Raw genomic sequence first — 23,350 nt, forward strand, 5'->3', positions numbered from 1 at the left:
GGATCTAGACGCTGGTGGTGGTAGAGGTGGTGAATATGAGATGAGAGGAAGATGGAGAAGTGCTGATGATCTGGATGAGTAGAGGAACAAGCCTTTGTTGAGCTTGTCCTGGACGGATATGATGGCTGGAGGTGAGCGTGTTGAGGAGGGCACAAAGGTTCTGCCTGAAATGACGGCTGACAGCAGCAGAAGAGACAGCAGATTTAAAATTTTGCAGTGGCATCCTGATTGGCTGAGCTGAAGCATGAAAAGACAAAGGATGGATCCTAGCCTGGTTCCAGACCATAGACCCCACCCACTCAACTGAGTAGGCTTCCATCTCTGGTCTGGCATACTGCAATGAATTTGCGATTTATCTCGTCCAAACAATGGACGGACCAATGAAAATCTAGTGATTAGCCAATCAGCGCCACGCTGATGTCAAGCTGTATGCTGGTGGGTAACTGGTGAGGAGAGCAACAATGGCGACCGGTACAGATCCTACAGACCACATTAACAATGCTATCGAGGTATTTCGCCACTACTCGTGTTAATGGAGGACCAAATTAAGGAAGCTGCTAAACTGGATTAACGGCGATGCAGCTGGGCGTGCACGACGACGGAGACATTTTAAACGGGCAATGCTCGCTTGTTTTCGGCACCCCTGAGGCATGGATACTAATGACGTCAGATTTTGGGTGAGTCGTTGATCTCTACTGATTGGTTAGGGAAAAATCAAATTCCTTCCCCCTTGTAAATCGTCTTCAATGGAGGCAATGTCAGACTGAAGGTTCTGGGAGCTTCAGTCTGTCGCTCAGGCTAGATGGATCCACCTGTTGGTGCAGCACTGAACACAGAGTAGACTGATTGAAACATTGTAAATGTGTCCCTACGTATTTCCTGTTTGAATGCTCTGCATGCGTATGTGAATCACATCAGCTGACAGGAAGTACACATGGACCAAAGCTGTTGCTTAGCAATGCAGTTCCATTGAAACTGTCTTTAGCTGCTCAGCACCTTGTCATCGTCACTCTTATTGCAAAGAATTCAAGAAATACCTCATTAAAAAAGAAAACAACCTAAATGTAGTGGTTGTGACGGTTGCTTGCCATCCCCTGCGGTTGCCTTGTCAATAGCACAGTAATGCAATATTGCAGCAGCTCTACTAAGAACAATACATAAACTAGCTCAAACCCGTGGATGGATCCCCTGACAGAGCCACGAGTGATAGAAAAGTTTTGTCTTCACTCACTCACTCACTCACTCACACCCTGCTCAGTTACAGATCACCGCTCTCTGAAAGCAGACTGTTGTCTTTTTGATATTCTCACTGCAAGCCGGTGTCTGCACAAATGATCATTTGTGAAGTAAAAGAAGTGCCACTCTGTAGCATCACTCTGCCGCTGCCAGTGAAAGGTGTGTTTGTGAGCTACACACTGTGCTGTATGATAATAGACGGCGGAATGATGTCCCTACTGAAATCGCTGAAACGGCTTTCTACCTGTCTCGTCTGACAGGAGGGGTCACATAATTTCAGTGTCATTTCAGTGGAACTTTGGTGGCAATAATCACAGGGGCAAGTCCCTGTCAGTGGCCACTTCCACACACTGCTTACTGACACAGTTACTCTTGAGATAAGTAAAGATCAGGTGTGCAGCTCACAGAGACGGATCCATTTACACCTTTTAAACAACTCTCTACAATGTGAAGTCACAGGTCGTATTAGAGGTCCAGTGTGTAGGATTGAGGGGGATATACTGGCAGAAATAGAATATAATGTGATCAGTATGTTTTCTTCAGTGTATAATCACCTGAAAATAAGAATTGTTGTGTTTTTGCTACCTTAGAATGAGTTGTTCATATCTACATAGGGCGCAGGACCTTGTACACAGAGATTGCCATGTTGCACCGCCATGTTTCTAGCCTGGTAAGATCATTCAGATGACGTGAGCTGAACATTATGTTTTGCTCTCTGTATTAGTCTTACCACAGATTTTTTTTAACATGAAAGTGCTTTATTCAGTGTTTTTCCTGGTTTTGGTCGTACACATGCCACGTCTTTAACCGCATGAAAAACATGAGGTCGACTCTTGTGCCTGTTCTGTGCCAACTTTCAAGAGCATGGAGGCAGGCTGCATCTAAGGTTGCTAAGCAGCTTCAACGAGCACCGTTTTATAACCTGTTTACCTGAAATCCCAAGTGCAGAGCTGATCTTCTTCCAGGTGCTGTTTTAAATGTCGGATGCAAAGCACTGGATAGCCCTGCACGAAAACGATCAATTTCTTATCCATATTTATCACAGACTGATATTAACGGAAGAAGGGAAAGATATCTGTCGGCTGTGATGGTTGTTCCTCGTCACATGACATGCGGTGCGCGCTACTGTTTTCCAAAAGTTGAACTCTGTTTATCTCAGGGCGCAGCTATTGTGCCCTGAAGAATAGGCACTTGGAAACGTGTGTGCGGTGCTCTGGCGTTGCTCTGAAGTTGTTCTGATGTTGCTCTGGCGTCACTTTGGCATTTGAGCGTGCCTGCAAAAAACGCGGCAAGTGTACGGCCCCTTAAACCATCAGGTCTGGTTGTTTTGAAGAGGATAGGAGATCTCTGCAGCTATTTCAATTCACAGTGTAAACCTCCTAAACATCTGGATCAGAAATAAGGTGAGCACACGTGTGCAGGTGCTGGACTAGCAGCCCATCACCAACATGCCAAACAGCATACAAGAAATATTGGTTGTGTGAAACTGCTTTATTCTGTGTTGTTACCGGTTTTGGGGCCGTACACATGCCGCATCTTTAACCACCTGGAAAATGCGAGGACTTGCAAGAGCACGGAGGCAGGCTTTGCTAAGCAACCTCAACAAGCACCGTGTCATAACCTGTTTAACTGAAATGATGGGAGCTAAGCTGATCTGCCCCTTAAACCATAGGGTACCTTTGTTTTTGAGAGGAGGAGACCTCTGTGGCTAATTCAGGTCAGAATGAAAACCCCCTGAACGTCTGGATCATAAATAGGGAGAGCAGGTGCTGACCTAGCAGCCCGTGTCTGACATGCCAAACAGCATATGAGAAATACTGATTTATAGCTTAAAAACTACTGTATTCAGTTTTTATCTTGTTTTTTGACTGGTTTAAATCACCTTGTAAGTTTTGGAGAGGAAGAGACCTCTGTGGATAATTTGGCTCGCTGTTAAATCCTCCTGAACAATGAACACTGAAGGAATCCTAACCCAGGGAAGTTTCATCTGGTTGCAATCTGTAATTCTCACTGCAAGATGCCTCCAGATCCCCACAGATCTAACACACTGTTCCTTTAAGTGGCAGAGTATAAACATGGTATAATTCTCACCAACTGATTCGTGATGTTTGTCTCATGTCAGTTCTTTGCATTGCGAGCACGCACCGACATAGCTATGAGACATGAGCTGAGGTCATTCAAGTCTTCTCAAAGTCACAAAGTCACACTGCAAAAGTTGAGCCTCTCTGCAGTAAAATTAGTCAATTTCGAATACAGATTATCAACTTGCACAATTAATTAGGGCCAATCAGCGCTTCCATAAACAGAACAAATCAGTTGATGGGAGTGCTGATTATGGCTGATTACTCTCTGCGGTGTGGTGTTGAAGAAATTACAGTTTTCCCATCACAATTTGCTCCAACTTACTCCTTCTATTGGACAGTTATGTAACATGTCTGCTACCAGTTTTAATAAATCGCACATAATTGCACTTATCGCACCGCGTATCATCTCTCCGAACCCTCGTCTTATTCTCAGCTTGTCGATCATAATTACTGTTTAGACTGGAGAATTGCAGCATATTCTTCTGCTATACTTTTCCTCTCTCCTCTGGTGCTCACTCTCATTGTTCAACACACTTGTCCCCTGTCTGTCTGCTCTTCCCACACACAGACACACACACACACACAAACTGTGAGCCTTGTTAAGTTTTGTTGCCATCCAAACTAGGCCCAGAAGTTGTATAACCCCCCCACGCACACACATACACCTCTGTCTAGAAACCTGCAGCTTCACTGATCTCTGATTTTAATGATATTTACACCTCTCACTGTCCCCGAGGCCGAGTTTAACCATCACTACAGACACTACAGCTGGGAGGACTGCTGTTTGGGTTTTGTTCGTATCACATTGAAAACACAAGCAGGTCTGCAGCAAGGCCAGAGAGCAAATTCGAAACATCTGGAAAAGCTGCATAATGTGGGTTAAAAGGTTAACTGAATAGAATAAAATTAATTACGCCACTAAATGTATCATTTATATTCTATTATGAAATTATATGAGTCTAATATTTCTCTTCATTTTATCAGAAAAAAGCCCTTCAGTCCAAAACCATCACATCTGCTTTCTAACGAGGGTGAAACAGCCAGTTAATTAGGGACACCTTTATCAATTACCCGCTGACCAATCAGAGAGAGGCAAACTCGGACCAGACGCTGAACAGCTTGTTTTTATGACCAGAACAGTTTGCGTGCATCTCGCACAAGGGCACATCAACCTTGACCCAGTTACTGAGAGAGAGGGGAGCCACAAATGCCCGCTTTCCCCCCTCCACCTCCCTGCACCCCCTGCTGCCCGGATTCAACAGCTGTTGTATGAGATACGAATCCATCACCTGCCGTTCCGAGGCTTGTTTACTGATCCGAGGGCTATTATTACACTGGACCACATGTAAAACAAGTGTGGCTGTGTCTGTGATTGTTGCCACTCAGTTTAGAACAAAGAAACTCCCCAAAATACAAAAACAGATTTATTCTCTGTCATAAAAAAGCTGCTGAAACAAAGAGCGTTTTATCATGCAGTGTTAATTATTGTGTCCACAAAAACTACAATGAAAAAAAAAAATCAAAATTTTGTCACAATTTTCTTATGTGTTAAAATTCATTTTGTTGCAGCCGCTGTCCACAGCTGAGCTTCTGTGCCAGTAGATTTGGTTTATAGAACATGATAGCAAGCACAGCAGAAACATCAGATAAGTCGGACCTCTGTGTTGAGCTATGGATCTTTAAACGTTATAGTTAAGGCTGAAAATGACAAGAGAAATAAACAATGTTTTTTCCGATTTCACATATCGCTATCCATCCACCCATTTTCATCCACTTATCTGGAGCCGGGTCGCGGGGGCAGCAGACCAAGCCAAGCACCCCAGATGTCCCTCTCCCCAGGAACGCTTTCCACCTCCTCCACAAGGCGTTCCCTGGCCAGACTAGATATGTAATTCCTGCAGTGTGTTCTGGGTCTGACCCGGGGCCTCCTACCAGTGGGACGTGCCTGGAACACCTCCAATGGGAGGCACGTTAATCAAATGCCTGAACCACCTCAACTGACCCCTTTGGACCTGAAGGAGCAGCGGCTCTACTCCGAGCTCCCTCTGGATGTCCGAGCTCCTCACTCTATCTCTAAGGCTGAGCCCAGTCACCCCACAGAGGAAACTCATTTTGGCCGCTTGTATCCACAATCTCATTCTTTTGGTCACTACCCAGAGCTCATGACCATAGGTGAGGGTTGGGACATAGATGGATCAGTGAATTGAAAGCTTCGCCTTCCAGCTCAGATCCCTCTTCACCATGACAGTCTGGCACAGCAACTGCATCACTGCACATGCTGCACCAAACCACTGATCCATCACATTCTTCATTCTACTCTCACTCGTGAACAAGACCCCGAGATACTCGAACTCCCTCGCTTGAGGCAGCAACTCTCTCCCAACCCAGAGGAGGCAATTCCAACTGAGAACCATGGTCTCAGATTTCACATCTCTCCCAGTTCAAATCAGTTGCCAGTTATCCACCTGGGAGCGTGATGTCATGGTGATTTGGCCTAATACTAAACAATATATACGATAGACAAGAACAATACCAGTAACCACAGTAACTTTACACATCAAAGGCCCTTTAAAGCTGGTATTAACATGTGTCTTGGGTGATCAGATCCCAAGCGGACAGGTCTAAGTACAGGTCTGAATGCACCAAATGCATCGTCATTGAGATCCCATCTGCCAATTGGTCCTTGATGGATAGGCAAACTTTCTGTTGCTGCCATTACACAGGTTACATAGGTGCTGAAGGACAGTGTCTGGAGCTGCTCTCCTCCTTGGAACAGTCAGTTCAACATCTGTCTGGTCAGATGAAAAATGTTCAAAACACGGAAAACTTAAATGTCTTTACTTTTTCTCAACTAAAACTAAATAATCAAATTGTTAAAATGTGACAGAAACTAATATACATTCCCACTGTAATAAGGTGCCAATATTAGCGCAGTACTGAAAACAGCAGGAATAGCTGAACAGGTTAAAAGTTGAAATCTGACATCTGACAGCAAAGTAAAAATAGACAGTACAGGTTCAGATACGGATCATAACACATCAAAAATACATGGATTAGACAGAAATCAAAGAGCAGGACTAGTATATACCATAGTTTTATGTATCCCTGTCAGTGAGGGACTGGATCAGAGGAGCTTGTTGGTGTTTGATAAGGGTAATGACGGCGTGCTCTGTGCTTCAAGAATACTGTGATAGAAATGAAAATCTCTTAATCTCCCTCTCTATTGCTTTCTGATGCTGCTTCCCTCTTTCTTGGTCTCTGTCTTTCTCTCTCTCCTCCTGCGCCTCACTCTCTTCATCTCCATGTAATTCATCCCCCCTCTCCCTCTGCTCACCCTATAATCAAGTCTTTTTCATGTTGTTTTGCAAAGTGCCATGCGAATCTGTCCCGCGCCCCTCTTCCGCCTCGCTGTTCTTCACCTTCTCGCCTCCTTTTCATTCACTCTCTTCCTCTATATTTCCAATGTCAGGACTTGAGGAAATGTGTCGCTGTCAAGGAGGCTCTGCTATTTATGGTCAATAGCGATTCGTGCCGCAGAGGCTTTATGTATTGGCCGGCAGTGAGTGCCAATTTAATACATTACTTTATACACTCAGGCCATTACTTTGGGGTCACAGGACAAAAGTGGTTGCGACAGACTCCATTTTTCTTCATTACAGAGATCTGACATCTTCCTGTGTATGAAAGAGGGAGAGAATCAGCCTCGCTTTGATTTATGTCGTGTTATCAATGACTCTTGGATTTGCACTGTAGCTTTGATGTAATTTTCCAGCGCCAACACTCTGTTTTATCCACGAATAGAACTCATATCCAGATTGTGCATCCCTGCTGCCAGCAAGTTTATTAGAACACTGATCAGACTGTCAGGGAGGTAAGTGAACACTTAGAGGCTGGGCTTCCACTTCTAAATGAAATTCTGTTTCCATACATATGGATGTCATGTTAAAGAACAGAAAGACAACAAACAGACAGACGTGTTTGTTGAAATGTGTCAGTTTAGGTGTGCAGATCAGTCCTCGCAGACTGTTTGATATTCCAGGTGTTATAGTGCAGCAAAGTCAGACAGATTAGGGCTGTAAAGGTGTGAAATTTGCCGAACTCCTATGACATTTCGTCTTGATAAGGGAAGTAAACCCCAGACAGTGAGTGGAAAGGTGGGAGTGACAGCGAAGAGGGGAAATGCGTCACTTTGTCAGCTCAGTTTGAAGTCAGACGGCCAGATGGACGGATGTTGGAGGAACAAACAGATCATCGTGATTGAGTTAGTAGTGGTAACAATGAGACATCATGTCATGAGTCACGGACATTGTCCCACGCAGACAGTAGGGCCCTAACTCAAAGCTGGATGTGACGCACTTCGTCAATCATCAGTTATTTTGAGCTTGACACTGGAAACTGAAATTGATAAAACCATCTGAACTCAGTGTCCATTTACTCTCTTGTTCTGGAGCTTTTGACCGTATCACACCTCAGTTCTCTAACGGTTCTGAAACTGAAACCGTGACACAAACGTCCACAGATTGCTCGTTGCAGTTTTGTCTGCCGAGTTGCGTCAGCTGTTAAAGCAGCAGGGGTGCAAATGCGCAGGGCTTCCACAAAATAGGCAGCATTGTCTGGTTAAAAAAGTAATTATACAGGTTTAACTTTTGCTGCAACAGAATGGAACATTATCTGGGGAGGTGCTGCGTTCGCCAGTCAAAGTGCTCACATAACAACTGCTTGTCAAAGCTAATTTGGTTCATTCTTCACATAGCTACTTCCCTCAGTTTTTGTCTGTACAACCAAGTGCAACACAATGAACGCCTCCCATTTGAAAGAGAACAGTGTCTCGCCCTTCTTTATGACGGCAGGTGGCTTCTTGCTGACCATTCAGAGCAGCTTTAAACACTGTTACCTTCTGATGTGTTAAGAGTACTCATTGTACAGGCTAGTGTGTTTTAAGCATTCCCCAGCCTTTATAACTGTCAGACCAGCAAAAGTAAAATCTTTATACAATGATATGAAGAAAACAACGTGTAAATGTTTCTCTGTTTAGCAGCAGATGTTCGGCGTTAAAACTGGAGTGCAGAACTTTTGTCTCCTTCGTCTGGCCGTGACAATAACAACATAAGTACTGGCAACGTGCTTATAACGTAGGCCAGTGAGCTCACCATATCTCCACAGCTCTCAGGAGCGCTTCCTTCAAGACTTTCTTATGCCTCCGTGCTGGCGATAGCTATGGTGGGAGGCATTATGTTTTCAGGTTGTCCGTCCATCCGTATTTTTTTTTTTTTTTTCCAGATATATTCTTATTGAACATTTTGTAAAGCAGGGAAGACAAAGAAAGCACAATATACACTGCGATGATGCTAAGAGAGCACAAATTACTGACATCTAAACCTGGCAGGACAAGACAAAAACAAACAGAAAATAAAAAAACAGACTACAAACCTATCACACATTGCGTTTTGATGTCATGACAAGTTGTAGCTCCACATTCTTTTTCCAGGCCGGTTCTATCAGCCCTGATCTCATCCTATGAGACTTTTGTCTCGTTCGTCTCTTGAACCTGAAATCTCAAGAGCACTTTCAGCTGGTTGGTGGTTAAGGGTCAAGGTCGCTGTGACCGTGTATCCGTCTCATTGTTGTGAATGCAATACATCAAGAACACCTTGAGGGAGTATCTTTAAATTTGGCACAAATGTCTACTTGGATTCAAAAGTGAACTGATTGGAATTTTTTGGTCAAATGTCGAGGTGACTGTGACCTTGCATCCGTCTCATGCTTGTGAACGCAATATCTCAGGAAAGTCTTGAGGGAATTTCATTGAATTTGGCACAAATATCCACTTGGACTCGGGAATGAACTTATTGAGGTCACTGTGACCTCACAGAACATGTTTTTGACCATAACTCAAGAGTTCATACACTATGACAAAATTTCACAGAAATGTCTACTAGGATTAAATGATGAAGTGATGACATCTTATATCCAAAAGCTCAAAGGTCAACTGTGACATCATAATGTTCCTCAATAAACCCTTTTCTGGCCAGTATTCAACATCATCTCAGGAACAGAAGTGACACATTTGTTCAGATACTGAATTGGTGACACTGATTTTGGGTGTCCACTTTGACACTGTGCTAATTGTGTAGATCTAAACTACAAGTGGAACTACTCTGGTGCACAGAGGTATACAACCGCAAGGCGATTATTCTAATTGCACGTTAATCCGAGTTTGTTTTTTAACCGCAGCATCCGCTCAAGAAACTTTTCTTGGATGCTCCTTTAGATTTTACACCATACTCCTAGCTGCTTTTCCATCACTGTTAGGTAAACTTTATTTAAAATTGTCAACATACACAGTATCAGTAAAACATCACACACGTTCAGATGAAGCATGGAGAAAACAAAATGTAAAGCAGTGCCAAACAGAAAAAGACAACAAAAACAAAACAGTCTAATTTAAAATAAATTAATTTATTACACTTCTCATAGAGTCATGTTTCTCTCTGGTTGGTTGACATAAAACGCAACACTTTCGGTTTGCTTGTGCGGAACAGTCGCCACGGATACCTAATTAATGTGTTTCAGGCAGGAGAAACATTGTTTGTAACACTGTCAACATGTTGCAGGAGTGAGCCTCTTGGCTGCCTGTATTTTCTGGCTGCTATTCGCCACTGAAAGTTTAACTACCCCCCAACTTTTAGTTTGGCCTCAGTTCACAGCAGAATCAAATGACCGCAGCTCAGAACATCTGCCACAGCTTTCTATAGACATTATGGCAGCTTGCTGCAGGCTGCACATTGACGCTGCTTTGTGTGTTTTTGGCCTTAATCAACACTGTGTAAACTGGTTTGGCGACGGCTTGAATGGAACAGACATTACGTTTATATGTAAAAGTCATGTACTTTAGCTTTAACTAACCTAACTATAATAGTTTATTAAATGATTCTATAAAATTCCCACCAAACAACTGATGATAAACTGCTTTATTGCCAGTCTTGTTACGACGTGTTTGCCTTCTCAGCCGTTTGGGTTTGATGGAACTTTAAATCTTATGTGTATCTTTGCCTCCCATAAGGTCCCTGTAGAGCCCCAGAGGCAAGATAAGGTGTACATCCTGTGTTGACAGTAATTTGAGTTTAAGCCTGAGATACATACCCTATATCAGTCTGTCACACTCCCATCCTTCCTGCCACTCACCACTGCACTATCTAATATAGCAGCAATGCCACAGAATTAATCTTTAAAAAGATTTCTGATGTGGCATCCCTGACAGATTTGGAGAGGAGCCTGTGGAGAGGGAACTGTCACCATGTTGCAAACACACACACTCGCATATTCACATCGACTCTCTCTCTCTCTCTCTCTCTCTCTCTCTCACACACACACACACACACACACACACATGCTTGTAGACAGCTAACTGTCAGTAGTCCACTGTGTCATATAAAAGATGCAGCCACCCCCTGGGCGTCAGATGACACACAGATACAGACACACAAATGCACACATACACGGCGCTCAGCTGTCAGTCATGAACTGAAGGGGTGGGGTGCTGTGTAGGAGGGTTATGCCACATGCTTTTTTGCATACTGTACGTGTCAAAGTGTGCGTCTGTTTGCTCCGCTAGTAGCTGCAGAACCTGTCATTTTATCAGTCAGGAGAAGACGTGAGGGACACACGCCAAATCCAAAAACAGTCAGTGACATTTCGAATCTCTTATCTCTCCAGGCTAGGGATAGGCATTTTAAGTAATTTCCATATTCAAGTGTTCACATTAAATTATGATGTAGAACTCAGAAAAAAAAATCAAACATAAAAATAGTGCCCAAAATGAACACCCAAGCAAAAATAAGGGTAGAGGTTAAGGCTTGTTAATGCTTAACATTTGATAAGTATACTGACATGGACGGAGCCTTTTGTCCGTACATGTCGTCCCTATTTGTTCACGTTTTCTAAATACTTATATGGACAAAATGGAGCAGTTTCACCGGAAATTTGTTGGGATAGTCAATAGTTCAAGCCATAGGACATGACAACAACATTTTAGAAAAGCCAGTACTTTTTAAAAAAAGGTTATGTGAGTTGGTGAGAAATTTTACACATCCATATGACAATACTTCGCCCATGCACAGGGACAAACTGTTACTACAGAACAGCTTGGAGGAGATTGAACGTGAATTAAATGTGAATTGGATGGTAGCAAAGGGAAAGCAGGGGTCCGTGCGAGGCAGCTGCCAATGTAAAGGACACGTGAACGAATGTGGGCAGTGACGACGCAATGTTTGAACTTGACACATCTCTTTTGGTAGCCTACGTAAAGAAAGTATGAATTAGCCTTTTTCTGCTTTTCTAATTATAAATCTGTAATGAATGTTGTGTTTTGGTAAAGACCCTGTTCAAACTTTAAAAGTTTAGAGTGTAAGGAGGCTTAGATGGAAGTCAATGATGGCCATTCTCATACTGAGTTATGTCTAAGCAGATATACAGATTTGGTAAATTTAACCATTTTTACCACTGGCATTGATAAAAATTGTCAAAAATCCCTCCAAAATGTAACATCAACACTCCAAGACCTCGAAGAACACCATATTCATCCATGCTTAGTATCAAAAACTTTTGACATTTGGAGAGTTCTGTGAGAATTGCATTTTTTGGCGATTGGATAAAAAGGATTTCTGTTCTGGAGATTACTCAGAAACACCCTTATTGTTAGTATATCTATGAAAGCTATCCTCTGAATGCCAAAGGTCTCCAGTTTAAAGTGGCTACTATGTGGGCTAAACTCATCATCGCACGTGAGTTGGGCTCATTGGATCAACCAAAGTCTCAGCTTTCCGTCCATACCCAATTTTTGCAATTCCAAGACTGTTCATTGACCCCAATATGCAGAAATAATCAAATACACCATTTTTAGAATAGGCAAAAATAATAAATTTGTACTGCATCTAAAAAACTGCATAGTGTTTTCCCCCAAATGTATGTGATTAACATAAAGTTGGCATATCTGTAAAGAGGAGACTCGTGGGTACCCATAGAACCCATTGTCATTCAGATACCTTAAAGTGAGAGGTCAAGGGATTCTTGTAAAAATGATCATGCCAACTTTTCCCTCGCCATAATTTAGCCTGTTTTAGCGCAGTTTAATCCCTTTCCAATTCAAGACATGGTTGGTACCAATGGATGCCCGAAGTCAGGGGTGTCAAACTCATTTTAGGTCATGGGCCACAATCAGTCTGATTTGATCCCAGGTGGGCCCGACCAGTTAAACCAATTAATAATACCCAATGAATATCAAACACCTCCAAATTTGGTGATTCAACAATATTTCTCACTTCCTCACCTGTGTAGTAATCTAGACATCACCAAACTAAAGTGAAAGAAAAGAACTGTACTCTGGTTGGGGTGGAAAAGCCTCTGAAGCAGCATTTTACATGCAGAAAGCTACTCAATTTTTAACTTACCCCTAAAATCTTGCACCTCTTAGCCTTCACAAGTGCATCACTATCAGGTGTGCAAGGTCATCTAGCGGGCCAGATTGGAGCCTTTTGTGGGCCAGTTCTGGCCCCTGGGCCATATATTTGACACCCCTGTCTTAAGTGATCTTGTTTCACACAGCTTACCTTTGCTAGCTTAAAAAATGATCAAGGCCAGGCGACCTCTAGCTCACCTGGTGGAATATGAGCCCCACACAGGCTGATTCTTTTGCAGTGGCGTCGGTTCATTTCCAACCTGCAGCTCCATTGCTGCATGTCATCCCCCTCTTTCACCCAACCTTCCTGCCCATCTTGAACCCCAAAAAAACAAAAAACTTAAAAAACAAAACAAATAACATGGCACAGCACAGCCCCGTAAAGACAGCAGTATTGGTAAGGATCAGCAGTGCTCCCCTGGGTCTCAGAGGGTATATGTTATATAGCTTGCACTGCACGTTCATTTTGCTTGTTTTTTTTTTTTTAATTCAAAATACTTCCAAACATCAGTCTTCTTATCAGTCTCTGCCTAATGATTCATTGAGTGATGTCTGACTGAAAATACTAACTGCTTTCTGCGGCTGTGCAGATTTATAATTTTGCTCTATGGATCTGTGCAGATATTCATAGACAGCAGTCACATCACAGCGAAGAAACTTTCAATATATTTATTCTATTTCTTTTTTAGTTTTAAAGAAATATAGGGATTATTTTATACGTTGAATGTATACTGATGTCCAAATTGAGTACTCGAGTACTTATGCCCATCCCCAGTCCAGGCATCTGGAAAGAGAGGAAATAGCCTCGGGGAAAATGATAGAACGAGAGATAAAAATGAAAGATGGAGAGAAGAGAAAACAAAAGAAATAGAAACTAAAAAAGACTGAAAGATTGGGGGTAGAGGAGGCAGGCATCAGGGGCGGACAGAGAGACGGAGAGGTTTAGACAAGCGAAGGTATGATGGGAGCTATAAAAGATGACGTGTTATGGGATGAAGCCACATGCGAATCAGTGTCGCTTTCAAGACGGGAAAGAGAGAAGAGAGGGGAAGAGGGGCCGGGGGAATAAGAAGAAGTACAAACATAGAGAAAGTTAGAGCACCAAACCTCTGGGGGAGATAGGATCGCTTATCTAACAGAAAAAAAAAATCAAATACGTCCCTCTCATATCAATTTCATATAAACATCAACAGCTGCTGTTGTCAGTTGTGGGCGAGCGTTTTACTGCAGGATAAATTGTAGAAGAAATATGACAGTAAATCAAACTGCAAACCACCCAATTCATCTTGGAGGGAAGTGAAAAAAAAAACAAAACAGATTGCCAGGGCCAGTTTGAATGCTAATAGTCACTTAATTTTACTCCTCCCAGTATTCATTCTGCACCGCTGATTGAGACAATGAATCAGAGGATCCCGCACATTTAATCATAGACGTTCTAGTTAAAACATCCACCCTGATTCAGCGAGTGAATGCATCAACCCCGACTGTGTTTGATCAATGGATGCATTTGTTGAAATCGTGGCATGAAATTGCCTTTTTTCATCAACGCGTCTCCAGTGGGACATTCCCACCAGCCAATTTTATCACTCTGAGCCCTGAGCTATTATTGCTGGTGATTCAATTTGATTATTCATTGTTACTGTATAGTTTCATGTGCAACGACAAGAGTTGTTTTTTTTTTTTTTTTTTGTTAAAATAGAGCAAGCTGATTGATCATAGATTGGCTGTATGCCGCAGCAGATAATGGATTTGATTGACTTGCCTGCCGCAGTCAAACTTGCTCCATGGTTTGGATGTTTGGTTTTAACTTCCAGCCCTGATTGTAACGGATTTAGCCTTGCTGTGTAAGCAGGAATGTTTGTTTTATTGTACACACCAGAGGAAACTGCTAAACTGCCTATACTTTCACCTCACTACCTCTTTACTGTAATGTATATTTCTCCAAGGTTTAGTCAAATGAGGTAACTCAGACCTGAATAGGGCCTAAGGAATTTCTTTAAATTGAAACAAATAAAAAAAAGCTCTGGTATATTAAAGGTTTGGGCTTTCCTGACATTTCACTGAGGGCAAGTTTGCTATGTCCCACAAGCTCTCTCAGCTTTTTTATTCTAATAAAGTTATAAATGTCAAGAAAGGAAACATTCTTAATCCTTACTGAAGAGAGGAAGACAATGGTACACCTTCTCTATTCAAGTTTCTCTCTTTAACTAAACTAAGACTACCTTAATTGACCCTAACTCCTACCCTTGAGTGCAGACCACCAAATCATAGCATCGGCCGACACCGACATAGGATCCCACAATTTTCTGGCTGTGCTCCAAGACTCGTGGAATTGTCTTTATTGTCAGTCTGGTTTTGTGGATTTCAAGCTCGTCATGGTTAAACATTGTACCTGGGAGATGTGTTATACTCGTTACCCAGAGAGTTTGAAAGGAGATATTAGTCAAGTTAGCACTTCTATGCAGCGCTAGCTACTGAAGGTGAACTGCAGGCACCCAGGATGTACACCTGGCTTTGAAGACAATTTTTGTAGTGGCCAAACAGTGTAATTACATTGATCATGTGACACCCTGCAGCCCAAAAAGACTTTTTCCCGTTGACTTTCTTGCTGAAAGAGATGTCTGTAAATCAGTGGATACATCTTTTTGATCATCACAACTAGACTTGCACCGATTGCAATTTTTTGGGCCGATACCGATTTCCGGTTAGCAAAGTGTTTGAATGCCGATTCCCATTTCATTTTTTTCAAACCTCTTTACAGCACACAAGATATTGCAACATTTTCTATCTTTGCTTTGTTAGAACATTTTAACCAAGATACAGCCAGCTTTTCGATAATCATCTCGAACAAACAAAAACAGTGACATGTTTCTTAACCTGTTATGAAACATTTTCCTTTTTGCTCAAATATAACTTCAGGTACAGTATTAAAATAAATAAGTAAAAAAGGCATACATAAATAAAAACATAGATAAATAAAAGAATGATTCTTGGTGTATAGAATTTGTGGGTAATTTCTTGAATAGACAAAAAAGTAAAAATATCTCCTGTGGAAAATTCACACAGGTTTTCAGGACGCACCCACCAGTAAGCGCGCGGACATGCGCATCAGTTTCGTCAGTTTCAAGCGGCACAGATCATGTGAAAACCGGCCCAATTCCAAGCACTGCCGATAAATCGGGCCAGGTCTAATCACACCCCCCATGAAATGACACGTTTCACTGTCAGGATTTGATCCATTTGGTCCAGTAATATCTTGAAAGTTTAGAAGAGCCACACGTTTGAATAATTTTATCCCCAGAATCAGAGGTAAAAGTCTCAGAAGTCTGTAGTACACCTTCTCTATGTCTCATTAACTTGGTCTTGTATGTTTCTTTAAAGATGCATTAGTTGATGTTTTTAGGAAGCTCAGCAATCTTTAAATAATATATTGACGTATTATTGCCTTATAAAGTTAATTTTGAGAACATTCATTTGGAGACGTGTTTCTGGCTGACCAACAAATGGTAGTCGAATATTAACTCTCCTATTAGCTCGTTTTTGCTCTCCTCCAACGCCAAGTGAAATATTTGACTGTTTAGTGGGTTATTGCTCCAGTGTGCTCACCAGGTAGCATCTATTGTGTTTTTGAACCGCTTTAGATGAAACCACGCCCACTTCCGCATTACGAAAGTGAACTGTCAGGTCTCAAGACCCATTGTCAGGAACCTGGAAAAACTGCCTTTTAGCTGGAACCAAAAATAGCAGGATTTTCTTTATCTGATCTGTGAAATGTGATGACATCAGAGGGTGTGTCATAATCTGCAGATTAGAAAAAGAGAACGTAAAAAGCAACAATGGAGAAAAATTGTTGGGAAAGAAAAGAACATGCAGTGGCCTCATTAATATTTGGTTAGTTGTTTTGTTTTTTTGATAAAAACAAATGTTTGTAATAACAAAAAAAAGCTTCAAAGAATCCTGAACTGAACAGATTCAAGAACCAGAGCTAATTTGGTGTAAAGGGGGTAAAACTGTTCTTTGGTAGCGCAGAGAGGATTCTGTGAGTGAACAAAAGCAGTGATGTTTCAGGCCAAAATAACTAAACTAAACAATGAGCTAAACACACTAAAACACTCCATTGAGCTGAGGGGACTGCAGAGCTGGGTGATAATTCTCTTTGTGTTCAACACCTTTCACACGACACGAAGTCTTTAGATCCTTTGTTAATAAAAAAATATTGATTACTGCAGCGTAAACATGGAGCAGCTGATTTTCCTCTGCTTTTCATTCCCTTTTCAGCGTACATCTGACTTATTGCTCAAGGTGTGGCTCGCAGTTTTTCAAAAAACCAATTAACCCATTGAAAGCTTGAATTAGAAACCCCCCTCCTTTATGCAATTATGGATCCCACCTGGGGTGCATGGAGCAGCGCTGTAATTGGCCCGCCAATCCGAAAGATCGAAGGGGTTAAAATGGTTATGTTGAGGCATTTGCTTAGAGATGTTAATGGGTGTGGGGCGGTTAAGGTCAGGGTTAGGATCTGGAATGGACTTCATCTCTACCCACCAGCCAGCACATACGCACACACACACAGAAACAATTCCCTAACACCCCCAACCAATCTGATAGGAGAGAAGTGCTTTAGGCATTATGGGTTAAGGCCTCATCTAACACCCATGGGAAATCACAGCAAAACAACGTAGGGAGATGCACCGTGACTGATGATATTGGTGTGAAATAACACAGACAGAGTGACACACAGAGAGAGGGAATGATAGAACAGGGGATGGAGGCACAGATAGAGATGGAGGTTCAGTTAAATAGAGTGAAAAATTGACTTTAGAGAGAATAAAGCTAATATCGTCCACTCGCTGATTTTCTGCTCTTTGCTTTGATGATCCGCTGATCTTTCTGCCTGCTGGACCGGCGGAGTTTCTGACTGACTGCTGTTGTCTGTCAGAAAGTCAAACTGACTTTTATTTACTGTCTGTCTGCTTCACCACATGACTGCTGGAGCTCGTATGTTTGGAGCATGTTATAAGGTGTTAGATTATGTGCGAGTGGGTGTGTGTTATAAGTCTGTGTTTGTGTCCGGGGAGCAGATGCTGAAGCACTCGTGGGGAAAAGCTGGCACTCCCTCCCTTATGCCCTCTGTGCATCCATCCAGAATATATCTGGGTCTGGAGAGTTAAAAACACAATTATCTCAGTCCTTCAGAATCGCCCTGAACGTTGTTATTTAAGCTCTGTATTGTTTTATTAGAACCAGTGAATTGACACATTTGGTAATATCCAGTCCAGACAGTGTGAACTGTGAACTCAACATTTGCATATCCTGAAAAACAGCATTAACAGATTATAAAAAACTAATTTTGTTTATGTCACATCTGCTTTGATCAGAAATGGACACGTCGCTAAATTATTCATCTCCAAGTGGCCCTTTTTCTTCAGCTGCCAAGAATAAGAGCTTTATTTATTTTGTTGGATACATCATTTTTACCAGATTGTCTCTGTTTTTATTATGGCTGACACCTTCTGTTCGGTTGGTTAATTTACCCTTCGCTAAGCCCCACCTCTTTGTGATGCTCCAACAAGCTGTCAGAGTAAGCATGGAGCCCACACTGTAACTAACTGCACTCACTGAAGAAATATGATCATATATTTGGAGAAATGAAAGAGTGATTCCAGGGAGAAGCAGACAGAGAGGTTTACAGTCTGTGTTTGAAGGATATATCCAGGATGTCAAACTGACTCAGCAGCAACAACAGCTTAAAGATGTGAACGGTGTTTGGCTCGGACCCGGACCTCCACTGCTGGACGGGCAGGGATCTCCAGGGGAAGTCAAACAATGCACATCAATGCACAAAACCAGCCTGAAAATGAAGGAAATCTGAAACGACTGCATTAGAGTCAATGGAGCACAGCTGTGTTGTTGTTGGACCCTGGTCTGAGCCGGCCCGATGCTACGTTATGATTGGCCCGTCTGTGGTTCAACCAGGTTTTTACCAGCCTGACACACCAAGTACTTTTTCGAAAACACCCAGCTGGGCACTTTGGAGTTGCAGCATTTTTTCAGTCAAGATGTCTTTGAGACTCTTTGGTTACGTCTGGCTGCTATGACGTGGAAGTAAAAATATCGCCACAAGGTAGAGTACTTTCTCTGGATGAAAGGAAGGCTAAAGCACATAGGGAGAGAGGACCATGGAGGTATAAAGAAAACTGGATACAGTGTTGGAGGCGGGGCCCTGTACATTCCTATAAAACGTGCTCTGTGGCGCATGAAGCCACAGAAGTTTCTCTGCCTGGGTAAAACGCAACACATCACTGGGCCCAGAGAGCAAGCGCACCACAGACTTTAGCAAGCTTTTGCTAACGGTGGTACAATGATTTAATCATGCGGGAAACGGCACTTCAAGATGCTGGAAATTCACCGCACTTAGAAATAAAGTGTATTTTTTAACAAACTTGACACGTTTGCAAGTCACTTGCTGTTCATTCAGAATGGACTTGCGACCCACCAGTTGGGAACCACTGGTATAGACACTCCTGCCTGGTCACGCTGCTGGTGCTTGTAGCACACAGCACTGAGCACTCCCATTGCAAAGACTTAAAAATAAAAGTCCAGCCTCAGGAAACAAGTGCTTTGGTGGACACAGCTACAAGGTCAAGTGCACTCTTGGTTGATTTAGTGAATCTAGAGTGAATGTGCAGATTTTATTTATCTCATCAGCCAACTGATTGGTTGAAATGAAGGAAGAACATCAGTCGACCGAGGTTGACCAAAGCCCCCTGGTTTTTATTTTAATTGTTCAACTGCTCTTAAATGTCGCTCCAGGTAGCGTTAAAATGGCATCAGGGGAAATACCATTTAGTGGCCTTTCCCTCTCAATCCCTCCATCTCCTGGGAGTGTAAGACAAAGGAAAACACACAAGTGGGAAATTGAGGGGAAATGGAGAGAAAGAGGAAGAGGAGGAGAGGAAGAGGAGGAGAGAGAGCAAAACAGATGTGGTTCGATGAAGCGTCACTTGCCCACAGTCAGAGACAAAGACCTGAGAGCCTGAGTGCATGATCCTCAGCTAGCACAGTGGAAATTATAGACTCTGTGTGTGTGTGTGTGTGTGTGTGTGTGTGTGTGTGTGTGAGGGATAGAGAAGGAGGGATAATAGGAGACAGAGGGAAGAAACCCTGAAACAGGGCAGGAAATATGTGGAGAGACAAACAGTCAGAGATGGAGCTCACTAAGGACCTCACACACACACACACACACACGCACACACACAGCTAGATTTACTAATACGAGCTTAGTCAATATTTTTTATTTGAGGTTGCAAGCCAAACAGCCCATTCATCACCGGGCAGATTAATATCTCAAGATTATTTCGGAGCTATGGCTTCATCATGGCGGTGGGTTAAATGCTGCAATGCTAAATAAATTCCACCATATAAAATCAATTCATCAATGCCAGCACACAGCTGCAATTTAATTGTTTTGTATTCCACTGGTGAGCGTGGAATAATTTGAGTTTAGCCTCCACATCCTTTGTGCAGGTGGTGAACACTAAAACAGTTCATATTTGGATAAATTGTCTTTACAAAAGCAGTATCTGCGAACGCTGCTACGATACTTACTTTGGTAAAATGGGCTTAATTTCAAATGTATTTTATAATATGAATTTTTTTTCGTGTGTGGTGGTAGAGGCTTGTTGTCGCGGCTCGCTGCTGCCGGATGAATAGAAAGGAGATAATGCAGTTTTTTTATTAGTAGTATGGTTCCAGGCTTTATTACAGACCCTGTAACCTCAGTGAACTCCTGCACAGGATCCTCGCCGAATGGAAGAGGAAATCAGAGAGGTGCCTCCTTAGGTCTCGTTTGTTTTGAGATGTGGTTTGTTCCATATTAATGTGGCTAAGTGAAACCATTTAGACAACATGACATCACCTTGACACGGTTTAACACAGGCGCAACTGAATTTAAAGCAGTAGGCATTTTAGGAAATATGATTATTTGCATTTTTGCAGAGAGATGAGACGATTTATACCACTCTCATGTTGGTGTGCTAAATATGTACTCAAGGCTATACTTTAGTAAAAGTAGAAAATATTAAATGAAATCATTTTGATAGAAGTTAATGTCACCTTTTACTAGGGCAGCCCTGGACCAAGAATTTTCCTAGTCGACCAAAAGTCATCATTTAGGGCCATTAGTCCACTAGTCGCCGCATTTTTCTGGTATTAATTTAATGATTAAATGATGTATTTTGGTGGTTTGAGTTGAAGGTGTGAGAAAGAATAGTATCAGTAACATTAGAGAAATACAAACCGTACTAATGAACCTTCATTAATATAGGCCTATATTTTATCTACAAGTGCACGTCACACACTGAGCGAGCCGCCTGTTAATGACGCTGTGGGCTAATGGGCATGTAGCTACTTCCATGTTTCAGATGATACGTCATGTTTGTAGTCGACCAATGAAGATGAGTTTACATATCACCTTGGGTTCATCCTTCACCTTCTCAAAATGATCCCACACTTTGGATTTCCTGCCTGACATGTTATTAACTAGCCTGTGGAATAACCACAGGTACCAGCCCTGGAAATCAGAGGCTATACACTAGTGCAGCGGCAGGTTCCGTCTGAGGTTGCTAAGAAACCTTAACAAGCACCGTATCACAGCCTGTGTACCTGAAATCCTGAGTGCAGAGCTGATCTTCTTCCAGGAGCTGTTTATGAGTGTGTAGGCCTATCGTCTGTGGGACAGATGTAAAGCTCTGAGCAGCCCTGCACTAACATGATCAACTTCTTTTCCGTGTTTATCACAGACTGATATTTACTGAAGAAGAGAAAGATATCTGCCAGCTGTGATTGGTTGGTTGCGGAAACCCGTGCACCACAACAGCGAAGAAAGAAAATTTCTGAACATGTCAAAAGATTCCTTTAAAGCACTCAAATTGAATCTGTTCCAACAAAGCTACATATAAATTAATTAATGCTGATTTGTCTTTTCTCGAGTTGAATTAAGTTGCAGCTTATTTTCTTCCAATATTCTGCAAAACTTCACCAAAACAACGTTCTGCACGTTATGTCTCTTTTCACAATGTGAGAGCATTCTGCAGAATTAGCAGCGGTGCATCCTGCTTGGCCTTGATGACATTTTGCCAAATTCATCTTTTCGCTGATAATTACTTTTTTGTTTATGTGTGTGTGTTTGTTCGAGAGGCTCATTAGAAAAGCACTGATAGAGACTGTACTGAAATAATTATTGCCTCCCTCCCAACCCCATTTACCAGAGAGAGAGAGAGTGCAGTGAGTGAGAGGAGCAGGAAAGAAAAGAGGTGAAGAAGTACAAAAAAAAGGGGGGGAAAGATTTGGAGCATGGCAGTGACAGTAAGAGACAGAGGGTGGGAGAGGGACGGCAGAGAGGGAGCAAGAGAGAAATTTAGAGAGATTTTACTCATTAAAAAGAGGAGCACAACAAGGGGAGATGGCATTAATCAGAGCTCTGCGCTAATGAGGCATTTACTCATTACGCTGAAATAGAGAGAGGCCAAGGAAGAAAAGGAGGGGAGAAAAAGGGGAGGGGGAAAGAGAAGAAAGAGACCACGGTGAGAATTAATAGAGAGGAGAGCGGGAAAAAATTAAGTATGAGAAAGAACAATGTGGAGGGTGGTAACAGAGTTAAGTATGGATGTGGTGGAAGGAAAGGTAAAGATAAAGACGTAGTGGAGTATACAGAATTAAAACAGATAATATTGATGGAAGAACTGAATTCCTTCGGCTCTCTTTAAAGAGCTGCCATTTGTGGTCTTCACTAGAATAAGTCATATTAAATCCTGCTGGTGAAAAAGTGTTTCCTGATGAAGCACTGTAAACTTTCCAACCTTTATAGGACTATTTTACCTCCTCATTCCACTATATTGGAGTTGTTAAATTTGATAATCCCAGCATGGGTGGATAACTGAACAGGCCTTCCAGGCACAGGCCGAGGGACTCAAAGTGTCACTTGCAAAATGTCACTAAAATTAACAAGTAGCAACAGGAAGAGACTTGAAATGACCACAAAGAGGTGCAAGAACCTGCAAAGAGACACAAAATAACTATAAAAATTGTCAAAACAATTACAAGACAACACAGGACGATCAAAAAGAGACACAAATTGACTGTAAGATGACACATTATCTCAAAGAAACACAAAATTACCTTAAATAGACCCAAACAACTATAAAAAGACACAAAACAACAATTAGGAGACACAAAATTACGACACAGGGACACAAAAAGACCAAAAATGAAATATAAAATAACCTTAAAGAGACCCATACAGCTACAAAGACATACAAAAAAAACACAAAGCGACACAAAACGACCAAGAAAGACACAACATTATCTCAAAGAGACAAAATATGTCCTCATAAAGACCCAAACAACTATAAAAAGACACAGACAAACCATAGGGAGACACAAAATGACTACGAAGCGACCCCCAAAAAAGAAAAAAACATAACATTACCTTAAACAGACCCAAACAGCTACAAAAAGACACGAAAAATCACAATGAGACACAAAATTACCTCAGAGACACAACATCACTTAA

At 42.1% G+C, this 23,350-nt stretch overlaps 1 protein-coding gene and 1 long non-coding RNA gene across 2 annotated transcripts in view; one reads left to right on the plus strand and one right to left on the minus strand.

Annotated features, from left to right (window-relative positions):
* Positions 1–23,350, plus strand: part of nkain2 (sodium/potassium transporting ATPase interacting 2) — a 140,344-nt gene that overhangs the window by 67,092 nt on the left and 49,902 nt on the right. The gene's annotated exons all lie outside the window — the stretch shown is intronic.
* LOC125896766 (uncharacterized) overlaps positions 1–23,350 on the minus strand; it is a 97,852-nt gene that overhangs the window by 9,074 nt on the left and 65,428 nt on the right. Inside the window, exon 2 of the long non-coding RNA XR_007450339.1 lies at positions 21,090–21,250. This is a non-coding gene — a long non-coding RNA (uncharacterized LOC125896766). The remainder of the gene's footprint in view (positions 1–21,089; positions 21,251–23,350) is intronic.

The sequence above is a fragment of the Epinephelus fuscoguttatus genome, linkage group LG11 (genome assembly GCF_011397635.1).
Source record: "Epinephelus fuscoguttatus linkage group LG11, E.fuscoguttatus.final_Chr_v1".
Classification (NCBI taxonomy): domain Eukaryota; kingdom Metazoa; phylum Chordata; class Actinopteri; order Perciformes; family Serranidae; genus Epinephelus; species Epinephelus fuscoguttatus.